Source organism: Odontesthes bonariensis, chromosome 5, assembly GCF_027942865.1.
Source record: "Odontesthes bonariensis isolate fOdoBon6 chromosome 5, fOdoBon6.hap1, whole genome shotgun sequence".
NCBI classification, from domain to species: domain Eukaryota; kingdom Metazoa; phylum Chordata; class Actinopteri; order Atheriniformes; family Atherinopsidae; genus Odontesthes; species Odontesthes bonariensis.
Window position 1 is genome coordinate 35,973,602 of NC_134510.1, and position 12,692 is coordinate 35,986,293.

General features: G+C 39.4%; 1 protein-coding gene across 1 annotated transcript in view; it reads left to right on the forward strand.

Annotated features, from left to right (window-relative positions):
* rftn1b (raftlin, lipid raft linker 1b) overlaps window positions 1-12,692 on the forward strand; it is a 178,757-nt gene that overhangs the window by 94,713 nt on the left and 71,352 nt on the right. The window lies entirely within an intron of this gene.

Genomic DNA, 12,692 nt, shown 5'->3' on the forward strand with positions numbered 1-12,692 from the left:
TTTTATTCCAGTGGAGGGAGATGGAGATAAGGGAGGATGGAAAGGCTGTTAGCTTTTCTCCAAACGTGTCGAAAAGGCAGAATGTTAAATGATAGTTGCTCAAGGCTAAAATGGGCTTTGTTCAGCATGTCAACCTTTCTGGAGAATACAGCCTTCATACGTTTAAACTGTGTGGCTCAACCAACCTGCAAAGCTGCTGCACTCATGCTGAAGCCTCCTAACAGCAGCTTGTCACTGACTGCTTGGGGTGTAGATGCTAATTAAGAACACTGTTTTAGAGGGCTGATGATTAAATTATTATTTTATGTAATTGCCGCCTTAAAACAACAAAAAAGAAAACGAGGGTGGTAGCAAAAATATGTGCACTTCAAGATATGTCAGTTACAGATTTTACGGAAACCTGAAAGCTTTAATTTAGTTGCCAATCTGCAGCTTCCCGTCCACTTGTTAAACGGAAACCAACAACCCCAGGCCTGTCAGCCGGGAAAGAAAAAAGAAAAACATGTAAATCATTGTTTGATTATGCCAGAGATCTTGCATTTGAGTTGCAGATTTGTCAAATTAACCCACAACAGTTTATCAATGATAGCGAAGGAGAACAGTGGAGGGAGAATCAGACGTCTTCATGTGTATTCATCAAATGCAAAACAGGGAAACGTGCCCAAACCCAAAGAACATGAGTGACTATTTGAAAAGAGAGACCCGATCCAAAGATTAGCTGAGCATAGTCAGACATGACCCAAATAACTGTACCTGATGGAGGCACTGATATAAAGAGGGAGAAATCACTAAAAATAGCTGCAGCTACCAAAACCCAGGTAATTTAATCTGCACTTCAAAGTTCAGACTCTCCATCAAACCAGCCTCTAAAGAACACGTTTCTCTTCTGTTCTGATCAAAATGCACCGTGAGCTGGAAGCGGTTCCACTCTGATTCACTTCAGCACATGAAACCGACATAAATCCAGGACCTACCTGACGTGATTAGACTCAGTCTGTGCCTGGATTTTAATTCCTTTTCTTTAGATAAAGAGGACTTTGGGGAACCTATTATTCAGATCAATGAGAAATTGTAAGATGAAAGTAGCAAGGGAGCCATTTAAAGCAATCAATGGAATAAATCTGAACAGGAAAGATATGGATTGTTTCATAGTGTTCGGATGCAATTTGATCGGATTGCTCGGACCACGTTTGCAGGTGGTTCAGGATTGATGTGTCCACATTTTTGGAGAAGAGCTGAGGTGTCTGCTGAGATTTGTTTCCTGTTTTTTAGTCTGGTCACGTAAAATGTACACTGAAAAAAGTGACTTTTTGGTGAAGTAAACTCTATTAGAGTAACTGTCATCATTTCTACCTTGTATTTTTAAGATTCAGTAAGAACTAGATCTTTTTAAGTAAAATTAAACATTTATTAACGTAATACATGAATTATGGGGGAAGAGTAAGTTTTACTTAGGTTTCCTCATACTTAAATGTTTAATAGTTGTATGTACATAAACCTAGAAATAATACATAAACTTTACTCTGAAAGTGTTTCGTTAAAATCTACTAAGTTACTTCATAACAGCAAATACCACAGATGTATAAAATTTACTTAAAATTTTGAGTAAAATTATGTTCCTGCCTATGAAAAACAAGTAGACTTTACTTAATTTGTTTAAATAAATATAACTTAAAAATTAGATGTAATTAAGTAAATGTTACTTAATATCATCAAAACTGTTATGTTTTATGGTAAGTAAAATTTACTTGATATTGCAGGATTCAATCTTACTTAAATCATTTGAGTGCAAATACTCACAAAGGGTTTTTTAAGTAAATTTACGAGTTGTTTTTTTCAGTGTATGATACACAGAAAACCTTTTGCTCCTCATATTTAGTTAATTCCTGCTGCTGTAAGTGCGGTGCCAAAGCTTCACAGGAAAGGGGGTCTGCGCCGCTGTGCTTAACAAGGCCCGCACAGTCAACTCGTTCTCAGTCCCAGGGAGCCGTTCTGTCAAAACTTGGCTTCTCTGAGATGCACACAGGGTGTCTTCTTGGCATCGGTGCACTAACAACCTGAACAGTGAACTCAGAAAATGGCATTCTGGAGAGTTTACTCATGAACAACCAACAGGGTCCTCAAATAGCCGGAGAAGGAAGTAGAGAAAAGCCACAGGACCCTCGAGCATGACTCAGATGATGTGCAGTTTTTCCGCTTTGCTGTGATAATTTTTGGAACACTTGTATTACTTGCTGTGTTGTTAGCTTGACTCATCACAACCACCCTGTTAAGAGGAAAAAAACCCTCACCTAATTCCATCAGTCCACAGTTTGGTTATGTTTACCCTGCGAGTTAAAAAGCTGATGTTAAAAGCTACTGTGGCGAGGAGCGGAGTAAAGGATGAAGTTTTTAGAGCCAACAACGCCGCCTGGGGACTTGCACCCCAGGATATGATAACTGAAACCCAATTGCTGTAAGGACACAGGGTCGGGACTGAGGAGGCAGAGACACACTACGACGAATATTTATTTCTCTGCGCAATAATGCTGCACCTTCGTCCACGGGATCGTTGTCAAAAGGACATGTTCGTGAAAAAAGTAATCTCCTACTGTGTCAAATGGACTTCTAGAAGTAGAAGAATTCGCTCTGCTGACTGAATGAATGAGGAAATCAAATGGCGTGTGTGGCTGAAAGGAGACAGATATTTGTCAGAATTTTAACATCAATTATCACAGTTATGCAGACGATACACAACTTTATGTGTCTCTGTCACCGGACGACTGCAGCCCAGCTGACGTTCTGTGTCAGTATCTGGAGGAAGTAAACACCTGAATGAGAGAGAATTTTCTACAATTAAATGAAGATAAACCTGAGATCATTCTGTTTGGTAGCAAAGAGAAGAGGGTCAGCGTTGGTAAATATCTTGAGACTCGGGACCTTACAATCACTGACCAAGTTGGTAACCTCGGAGTGTTGATAGACTCAGATCTGACTTTCAGCAGCCACATCAAAGCTGTCACCAAGGCAGCTTTTTACCATCTCAGAAATATCAACAGAATTAAAGGTTTCCTCTCCCAAAAAGACCAGGAGAAACTCATCCATGCATTCATCTCCAGTAGACTCGATTACTGTAATGCTCTTTTAACTGGACTTCCCAAAAAGAGCATTAAACATCTGCAGCTCATCCAGAACGCTGCTGCTGGAGTTTTAACCCGGACTAAGAGATCTGAACACATCACAGCAGTTTTAAAATCTTTACTCTGGCTTCCAGTCAGTCACAGAATAGATTTTAAAAGCCTGCTAATGGTTTACAATCTGTGATCTGTTCAGAGAATATAAAGCCAGCAGAGCTCTTAGATCCAAGGACTCAGGTCAGCTGGTCCAGTCCAGAGTCCAGACTAAACATGGAGAAGCAGCATTTAGCTGTTATGCTGCAAACAAGTGGAACAAACTGCCAGTGGAGATTAAACTTTCACCAAATGGAGACATTTTTAAATCCAGGTTAAAGACATTTATGTTCTCATGTGTCTATGAATGAAATATCTTTTAACTTATCTAGACTGTTGCCTGTTTTTAAATTCATTTAAATGATTTTATTTGTTTCTCTTTATATTCTTTTATGTATTTTTAATGCTTCTTGCACTCCCTGCTGCAATGCTTTTATTTTATGTGAAGCACTTTGAACTGTTTGTACATGAAATGTGCTATATAAATAAATTTGATTGATTGAAACAAACTAACAAAACAAAACAACAGAACTGTACAAAAAAAAAAAACAACAGAACTATACAAACTAACAAAACAAAACAACAGAACTGTACAAACAAACTAACAAAACAACAGAACTGTACAAAGTTAAACTAACAAAACAACAGAACTCAGTGTTTCCCGCAGCGCATTATAGTTAAGGCGGCTGCCTTAGCAAACTCGCTCTGCCGCCTTGCCAACGTTCCCAAAAAAAAAAAACACCCAGGCCACACTGAAACTAAAACAAAAAAGGAATGACAAAAGGTTAACAAACCTAACACTTAATCAAATAATCAAACTAAAAGACAAAGAACTACACAAGCAAAAAAAAGTACAAACAAACTAACAAAACAGCACAACAGAACTGTACAAACAAACTAACGAAACAAAACAACAGAACTGTACAAACAAACAAACAAAACAAAACAGCACAACAGAACTGTACAAACTAACTAACGAAACAAAACAAAACAACAGAACTTTACAAACAAACTAACGAAACAAAACAACAGAACTGTACAAACAAACAAACAAAAAAAAACAGCACAACAGAACTGTACAAACTAACTAACGAAACAAAACAACAGAACTGTACAAACAAACAAACAAAACAAAACAGCACAACAGAACTGTACAAACTAACTAACGAAACAAAACAAAACAACAGAACTTTACAAACAAACTAACGAAACAAAACAACAGAACTGTACAAACAAACAAACAAAAAAAAACAGCACAACAGAACTGTACAAATAAACTAACGAAACAAAACAACAGAACTGTACAAACTAACTAACGAAACAAAACAACAGAACTGTACAAACTAACTAACGAAACAAAACAAAACAACAGAACTTTACAAACAAACTAACGAAACAAAACAACAGAACTGTACAAACTAACTAACGAAACAAAACAACAGAACTGTACAAACAAACAAACAAAAAAAAACAGCACAACAGAACTGTACAAACAAACTAACGAAACAAAACAAAACAACATAACTTTACAAACAAACTAACGAAACAAAACAACAGAACTGTACAAACAAACAAACAAAACAAAACAACTGTACAAACAAACAAACTAACAAAACAGCACAGCAGCAAGTAAACCACCTGGATTAGGTCACCACACCAGCTCATTAAGAGGCTGAATGGAGCCATTTTGAGGCTTTATATACAGAATGGGGAGGAGCTAAGGGAGGTGCTTACGGGTTGACTACCTGGGTTGTGTTCAAGACCTATAGGTCCACTACACTACTTTCTGTGTTGAATTGTGACAACAGAGACTCTGTTAAAATGGAAGAACATGGTGCTGTGCACCTGTGAGGAACGTATTACAGGCAGTAAAGTTCTGCACAGGATCTGGTTCAGAAAACAAGCCATCCAAGCAAAATGATACCCTGAAATATGCCCCAATGTAGCATCCTTACAGTAGCAGGAGAGAAATACGACTTGCTTCAACATTGGATCCAACGCTTGTTTTCAAGTGGTTGTTTTGAACAAGCCACAGAAACCTCTTGATAAGGAAGGAGGGGGAGTGGATGGCGTGATAACATGCTTTCAAAGTGGGAAGCAAGTTCAACACCCAGATATGACAGCTGTTTGTCACTTCCAGTTAAGTCGAGTCAGAAATATGGCAACACTTTTTTCACTTCCTGCTAACGTTTATGCAATAACATCACGAGTTTAGGGTTAGAAAACAAAACTACTTGGTGTACGGGTTGAATAAAACCATGGCTGAGACTAAAATGTAGCCTTTCTGCTGCGCCGCCGTCCCCATTTTTGGTGTCACTGACACCAATTTGACTATTCACAAGCAGTTGCTCTCGTGACAACTTGAGGTCGCACATTCTTTGAATGTAATTACAGGTTTCTTTGTTAATGCCAGCATAATCCGTGGGGTTATTTTTGGGCGGAGGACAGTCTCTTTAGGATAAAAACTGCATAAGATTTAAAAGTCTCAGTGTGTACGTCTTCAGGTTGCAGAGACAGGGTGATTCTGAGCTATGCAATATTACAAATCTATCATTTCATGCTGCTTTTTGCTGCACTACCACAGCTGACGGTGTGTGACTTATGCTTATATACACAAGGAGCAGAGAAGTGAGGTGCAATCACAAGTGGTAGCCTAACTGGAGACGTGGAGATGCATTTTAATAGAAGGTGAAGTACTCAGAGCTGTCCACTTCGGATCACCAAAGATGCATGTTAAAAGCATGTGTAAATGGACTCTGTGTGCCGTTAAGCAGCTTTATTGTTGTTAAAAAAACTTAGAAATACAAAATATTGTTCAGCTGTGGCGCTTTTAATTCATCTGAATATACTAAAAGCTGTTTTTAATCCCATTTTACTAAACAGGATGATATATCTGTATTTTCCGTACTGTAGATGGAATGAAAACAGGAAACACCAGCCTGAGATATGAAAGGATATCCACTGATTTAATAATGATTCAGCTCTGTGGTGTTGCCTTTATGAACACACTGCAGAAAGCTTGTTTGAAGTGGCACTCCAGATTATATATACATATATAAATATATATATAAAGCACCCTCCTCTTTTGCAGGCTGGTAATGCTGCATCATCAGGATTTAGCCCTCCTGCCTGATCGGGATATTTCCGACCGTGATGTGGGTCTTTCAGACCTCGCTCCTGAACCTTTCTACACATTTTGCCCTTCGATTAGTCATGCAACTGCTGTCCTGTAGGACCTCATTACTGTTGGTTATCATTTTAATCTTCTAAGCTGCTGGAGGAACAGGAAGCCATCCTAGAAATCCATTAAAAGGGAAGTGGACACGGCCGACTGATCAAACAAAAAAGTCTGTTTTCCTCACCCATTCACTCTCTTGGATTCAGTTTTTTCCATTGGTTCTCTTTCTTCCTCTCAATTCTCTTTCCTTTCACCTCCTCATTGTCTCAGTCTCTGTCATTATCCTTTCAGCTTCTCTTTCTGTCATCTCTGCGCCCCCCCGCTCTATCTCTCTCTGGGGTTTTCATCTTGACCTTCAGACACCTCCTCCTGGTGCCACTTTAATAACTTACAGGAGAAATAGGAAATGCGGTTTCAAGTCAAAATTGAAATGGTTTTTTCCACCACTGGCTGTTGATATTCTGGTGGCAACAGAGAGGAAGTTACTCCCAGAATATTTTTCATCAAGTTGTGCTCGGCATCGTTTCGGTTAATAAAGAGAAATGATGCAATTTCGACCTGGAAACCTGATTTTCATGACCTGAGGGTGGTTCCTTTTGAGCCAGAGCAATGTGTCTGTTCATTTAGACTCTGAGGTTTAAAGAAATGTTAATTTTAAAAATATGTCCTTCACTTCCTCTTTTTTCCCCCCAGGAGTGCACTCTATATAGGACATGACTCTAGAACTCATAATGCCCACTTTATCCTTTTTGCTTCTCTTTTGCTGTGGTTATTACTGCCCACACTGTCTTACAGACTGTAATGTGGTACAAGAATGCACAAACTATCATCCTTTTGCTTTTATAACATCTTTGTGTACTCATGAGGTTGTCAACTGCAGTTCTGCCAACAGTCTTGGAGAACTTCCCAGAGTGCTTGCTTGCTTGCTTCTTTTCCTTTACTTTGTTCTTCAGCTCGTCCCAAACCATTTCACCTGGGTTTGCACATATAAGTAAGAGCTCTTAACATGAGCTTCTAAAGCCCAGAGGAAAGTACCAACAGTGGAAGTACAGGGTTCTACAGGAGCCTGCAGGGGACACAGAAGTAACAACGTGATTTTGACTCATCCACCAACCAATGGTTGGCTTTTAAATCACGTAAGCTTTCCTATCTGTGGGGAATCCGACCAGAGAAAAAGCCCTTGAAGGTATGCTTTCCTTCAGTTCTTAGGCCTGTAGCATTACAACTGCAGAGTGATTGACTTTCATGTCTGACGGACTGTCAGTTGCCGTTCTCGAGTGTTAGGGTGCTTTTGCTTTGATATAGATCATTTCGGTAATTGACTCTTGGCTATTTGCTGTCTTCCATAATTACCTTGACACAATAGAACTGATGGACAATGATACATTGAGAAGAAGAGAAAATCCGCCATTTAACTTTAGAATAGCCTCATCAAGTGACTGAAAATCATTCCAGGTGATGACTTCAGGACACTAATTATCACAGTCTACAAAGCTGTTATCAAGGAAACGCTGATGAATCTTAAGCACTAATGTGAACTGATTAGATTAACCTTAAAAAGCTTTGCATAAAAGCCTTACCTGCCATGTGTCATCCTGTCAGCACTGTTATCACACCCTGAAACTGATCCTACAGCACCATTGTGATTTGATACATCTTCACACAGCTGCTGGTGTGCAAGATTTATTTCACCCTGACATATGTGAAATCTTAAGATGTTCACTTTACAATAGTTACTATAGGGGCACTAAGATGAACAGATAAAACTATAGGGCGCTAAGATGCACAGATGAAACAATAGGGGAGCTAAGATGCACAGATGAAACTATAGGGGAGCTAAGATGCACAGATGAAACTATAGGGGAGCTAAGATGAACAGATGAAACTATAGGGGAGCTAAGATGCACAGATGAAACCATAGGGGAGCTAAGATGCACAGATAAAACTATAGGGGAGCTAAGATGCACAGATAAAACTATAGGGGAGCTAAGATGAACAGCTGAAACCATAGGGGAGCTAAGATGCACATATAAAACTATAGGGGAGCTAAGATGCACAGATGAAACTATAGGGGAGCTAAGATGAACAGATGAAACTATAGGGGAGCTAAGATGCACAGATAAAACTATAGGGGAGCTAAGATGAACAGATGAAACTATAGGGGAGCTAAGATGCACAGATAAATCTATAGTGGAGCTAAGATGAACAGGTGAAACTATAGGGGAGCTAAGATGCACGGATAAAACTATAGGGGAGCTAAGATGTACAGATAAAACTATAGGGGAGCTAAGATGCACGGATAAAACTATAGGGGAGCTAAGATGCACAGATAAAACTATAGTGGAGATAAGATGCACAGATGAAACTATAGGGGAGCTAAGATGCACGGATAAATCTATAGTGGAGCTAAGATGCACAGATAAAACCATAGGGGAGCTAAGATGTACAGATAAAACTATAGGGAAGCTAAGATGCACGGATAAATCTATAGTGGAGCTAAGATGCACAGATAAAACCATAGGGGAGCTAAGATGTACAGATAAAACTATAGGGGCGCTAAGATGCACAGATAAAACTATAGGGGAGCTAAGATGAACAGATAAAACTATAGGGGAGCTAAGATGTACAGATAAAACCATAGGGGAGCTAAGATGTACAGATAAAACTATAGGGGCGCTAAGATGCACAGATAAAACTATAGGGGAGCTAAGATGAACAGATAAAACTATAGGGGAGCTAAGATGAACAGATAAAACTATAGGGGAGCTAAGATGTACAGATAAAACTATAGGGGAGCTAAGATGCACAGATAAAACTATAGGGGCGCTAAGATGCACAGATAAAACTATAGGGGAGCTAAGATGCACAGATAAATCTATAGTGGAGCTAAGATGAACAGGTGAAACTATAGGGGAGCTAAGATGCACAGATAAAACTATAGGGGAGCTAAGATGCACAGATAAAACTATAGGGGCGCTAAGATGCACAGATAAAACTATAGGGGAGCTAAGATGAACAGATAAAACTATAGGGGAGCTAAGATGCACAGATAAAACTATAGGGGAGCTAAGATGAACAGATAAAACTATAGGGGAGCTAAGATGCACAGATAAAACCATAGGGGAGCTAAGATGAACAGATAAAACTATAGGGGAGCGAAGATGCACAGATAAAACTATAGGGGAGCTAAGATGAACAGATAAAACTATAGGGGAGCTAAGATGCACAGATAAAACTATAGGGGAGCTAAGATGAACAGATGAAACTATAGGGGAGCTAAGGTGAACGGATAAAACTATAGGGGAGCTAAGATGCACGGATAAATCTATAGTGGAGCTAAGATGCACAGATAAAACTATAGGGGAGCTAAGATGCACAGATAAAACTATAGGGGAGCTAAGATGAACAGATGAAACTATAGGGGAGCTAAGGTGAACAGATAAAACTATAGGGGAGCTAAGATGCACGGATAAAACTATAGGGGAGCTAAGGTGAACAGATAAAACTATAGGGGAGCTAAGATGCACAGATAAAACTATAGGGGAGCTAAGGTGAACAGATGAAACTATAGGGGAGCTAAGATGAACAGATAAAACTATAGGGGAGCTAAGATGCACAGATAAAACAATAGGGGAGCTAAGATGCACGGATAAATCTATAGTGGAGCTAAGATGCACAGATAAAACTATAGGGGAGCTAAGATGCACAGATAAAACTATAGGGGAGCTAAGATGAACAGATGAAACTATAGGGGAGCTAAGGTGAACAGATAAAACTATAGGGGAGCTAAGATGCACAGATAAAACCATAGGGGAGCTAAGGTGCACGGATAAAACTATAGGGGAGCTAAGATGAACAGATAAAACTATAGGGGAGCTAAGATGCACAGATAAAACCATAGGGGAGCTAAGATGCACGGATAAAACTATAGGGGAGCTAAGGTGAACAGATAAAACCATAGGGGAGCTAAGATGTACAGATAAAACTATAGGGGAGCTAAGATGAACAGATGAAACTATAGGGGAGCTAAGATGCACAGATAAAACTATAGGGGAGCCAAGATGCATAGATAAAACTATAGTGGAGATAAGATGCACAGATGAAACTATAGGGAAGCTAAGATGCACGGATAAAACCATAGGGGAGCTAAGATGAACAGATGAAACTATAGGGGAGCTAAGATGCACAGATAAAACTATAGGGGAGCTAAGATGCATAGATAAAACTATAGTGGAGATAAGATGCACAGATGAAACTATAGGGAAGCTAAGATGCACGGATAAATCTATAGTGGAGCTAAGATGCACAGATAAAACTATAGGGGAGCTAAGATGCACAGATAAAACTATAGGGGAGCTAAGATGAACAGATGAAACTATAGGGGAGCTAAGGTGAACAGATAAAACTATAGGGGAGCTAAGATGAACAGGTGAAACTATAGGGGAGCTAAGATGCACGGATAAAACTATAGGGGAGCTAAGATGTACAGATAAAACTATAGGGGAGCTAAGATGCACGGATAAATCTATAGTGGAGCTAAGATGCACAGATAAAACTATAGGGGAGCTAAGATGCACGGATAAATCTATAGTGGAGCTAAGATGCACAGATAAAACTATAGGGGAGCTAAGATGCACAGATAAAACTATAGGGGAGCTAAGATGCACAGATAAAACCATAGGGGAGCTAAGATGCACGGATAAAACTATAGGGGAGCTAAGATGCACAGATAAAACCATAGGGGAGCTAAGATGTACAGATAAAACTATAGGGGCGCTAAGATGTACAGATAAAACTATAGGGGAGCTAAGATGCACGGATAAATCTATAGTGGAGCTAAGATGTACAGATAAAACCATAGGGGAGCTAAGATGTACAGATAAAACTATAGGGGAGCTAAGATGAACAGATGAAACTATAGGGGAGCTAAGATGCACAGATAAAACTATAGGGGAGCTAAGATGCATAGATAAAACTATAGTGGAGATAAGATGCACAGATGAAACTATAGGGAAGCTAAGATGCACGGATAAATCTATAGTGGAGCTAAGATGCACAGATAAAACTATAGGGGAGCTAAGATGCACAGATGAAACTATAGGGGAGCTAAGGTGAACAGATAAAACTATAGGGGAGCTAAGATGAACAGGTGAAACTATAGGGGAGCTAAGATGCACGGATAAAACCATAGGGGAGCTAAGATGTACAGATAAAACTATAGGGGAGCTAAGATGCACGGATAAATCTATAGTGGAGCTAAGATGCACAGATAAAACTATAGGGGAGCTAAGATGCACGGATAAATCTATAGTGGAGCTAAGATGCACAGATAAAACTATAGGGGAGCTAAGATGCACAGATAAAACTATAGGGGAGCTAAGATGAACAGATGAAACTATAGGGGAGCTAAGGTGAACGGATAAAACTATAGGGGAGCTAAGATGCACGGATAAATCTATAGTGGAGCTAAGATGCACAGATAAAACTATAGGGGAGCTAAGATGCACAGATAAAACTATAGGGGAGCTAAGATGAACAGATGAAACTATAGGGGAGCTAAGGTGAACAGATAAAACTATAGGGGAGCTAAGATGCACGGATAAAACTATAGGGGAGCTAAGGTGAACAGATAAAACTATAGGGGAGCTAAGATGTACAGATAAAACTATAGGGGAGCTAAGGTGAACAGATGAAACTATAGGGGAGCTAAGATGTACAGATAAAACTATAGGGGAGCTAAGATGCACGGATAAATCTATAGTGGAGCTAAGATGCACAGATAAAACTATAGGGGAGCTAAGATGAACAGATAAAACTATAGGGGAGCTAAGATGAACAGATGAAACTATAGGGGAGCTAAGGTGAACAGATAAAACTATAGGGGAGCTAAGATGCACAGATAAAACCATAGGGGAGCTAAGGTGCACGGATAAAACTATAGGGGAGCTAAGATGAACAGATAAAACTATAGGGGAGCTAAGATGCACAGATAAAACCATAGGGGAGCTAAGATGCACGGATAAAACTATAGGGGAGCTAAGGTGAACAGATAAAACCATAGGGGAGCTAAGATGTACAGATAAAACTATAGGGGAGCTAAGATGAACAGATGAAACTATAGGGGAGCTAAGATGCACAGATAAAACTATAGGGGAGCCAAGATGCATAGATAAAACTATAGTGGAGATAAGATGCACAGATGAAACTATAGGGAAGCTAAGATGCACGGATAAAACCATAGGGGAGCTAAGATGAACAGATGAAACTATAGGGGAGCTAAGATGCACAGATAAAACTATAGGGGA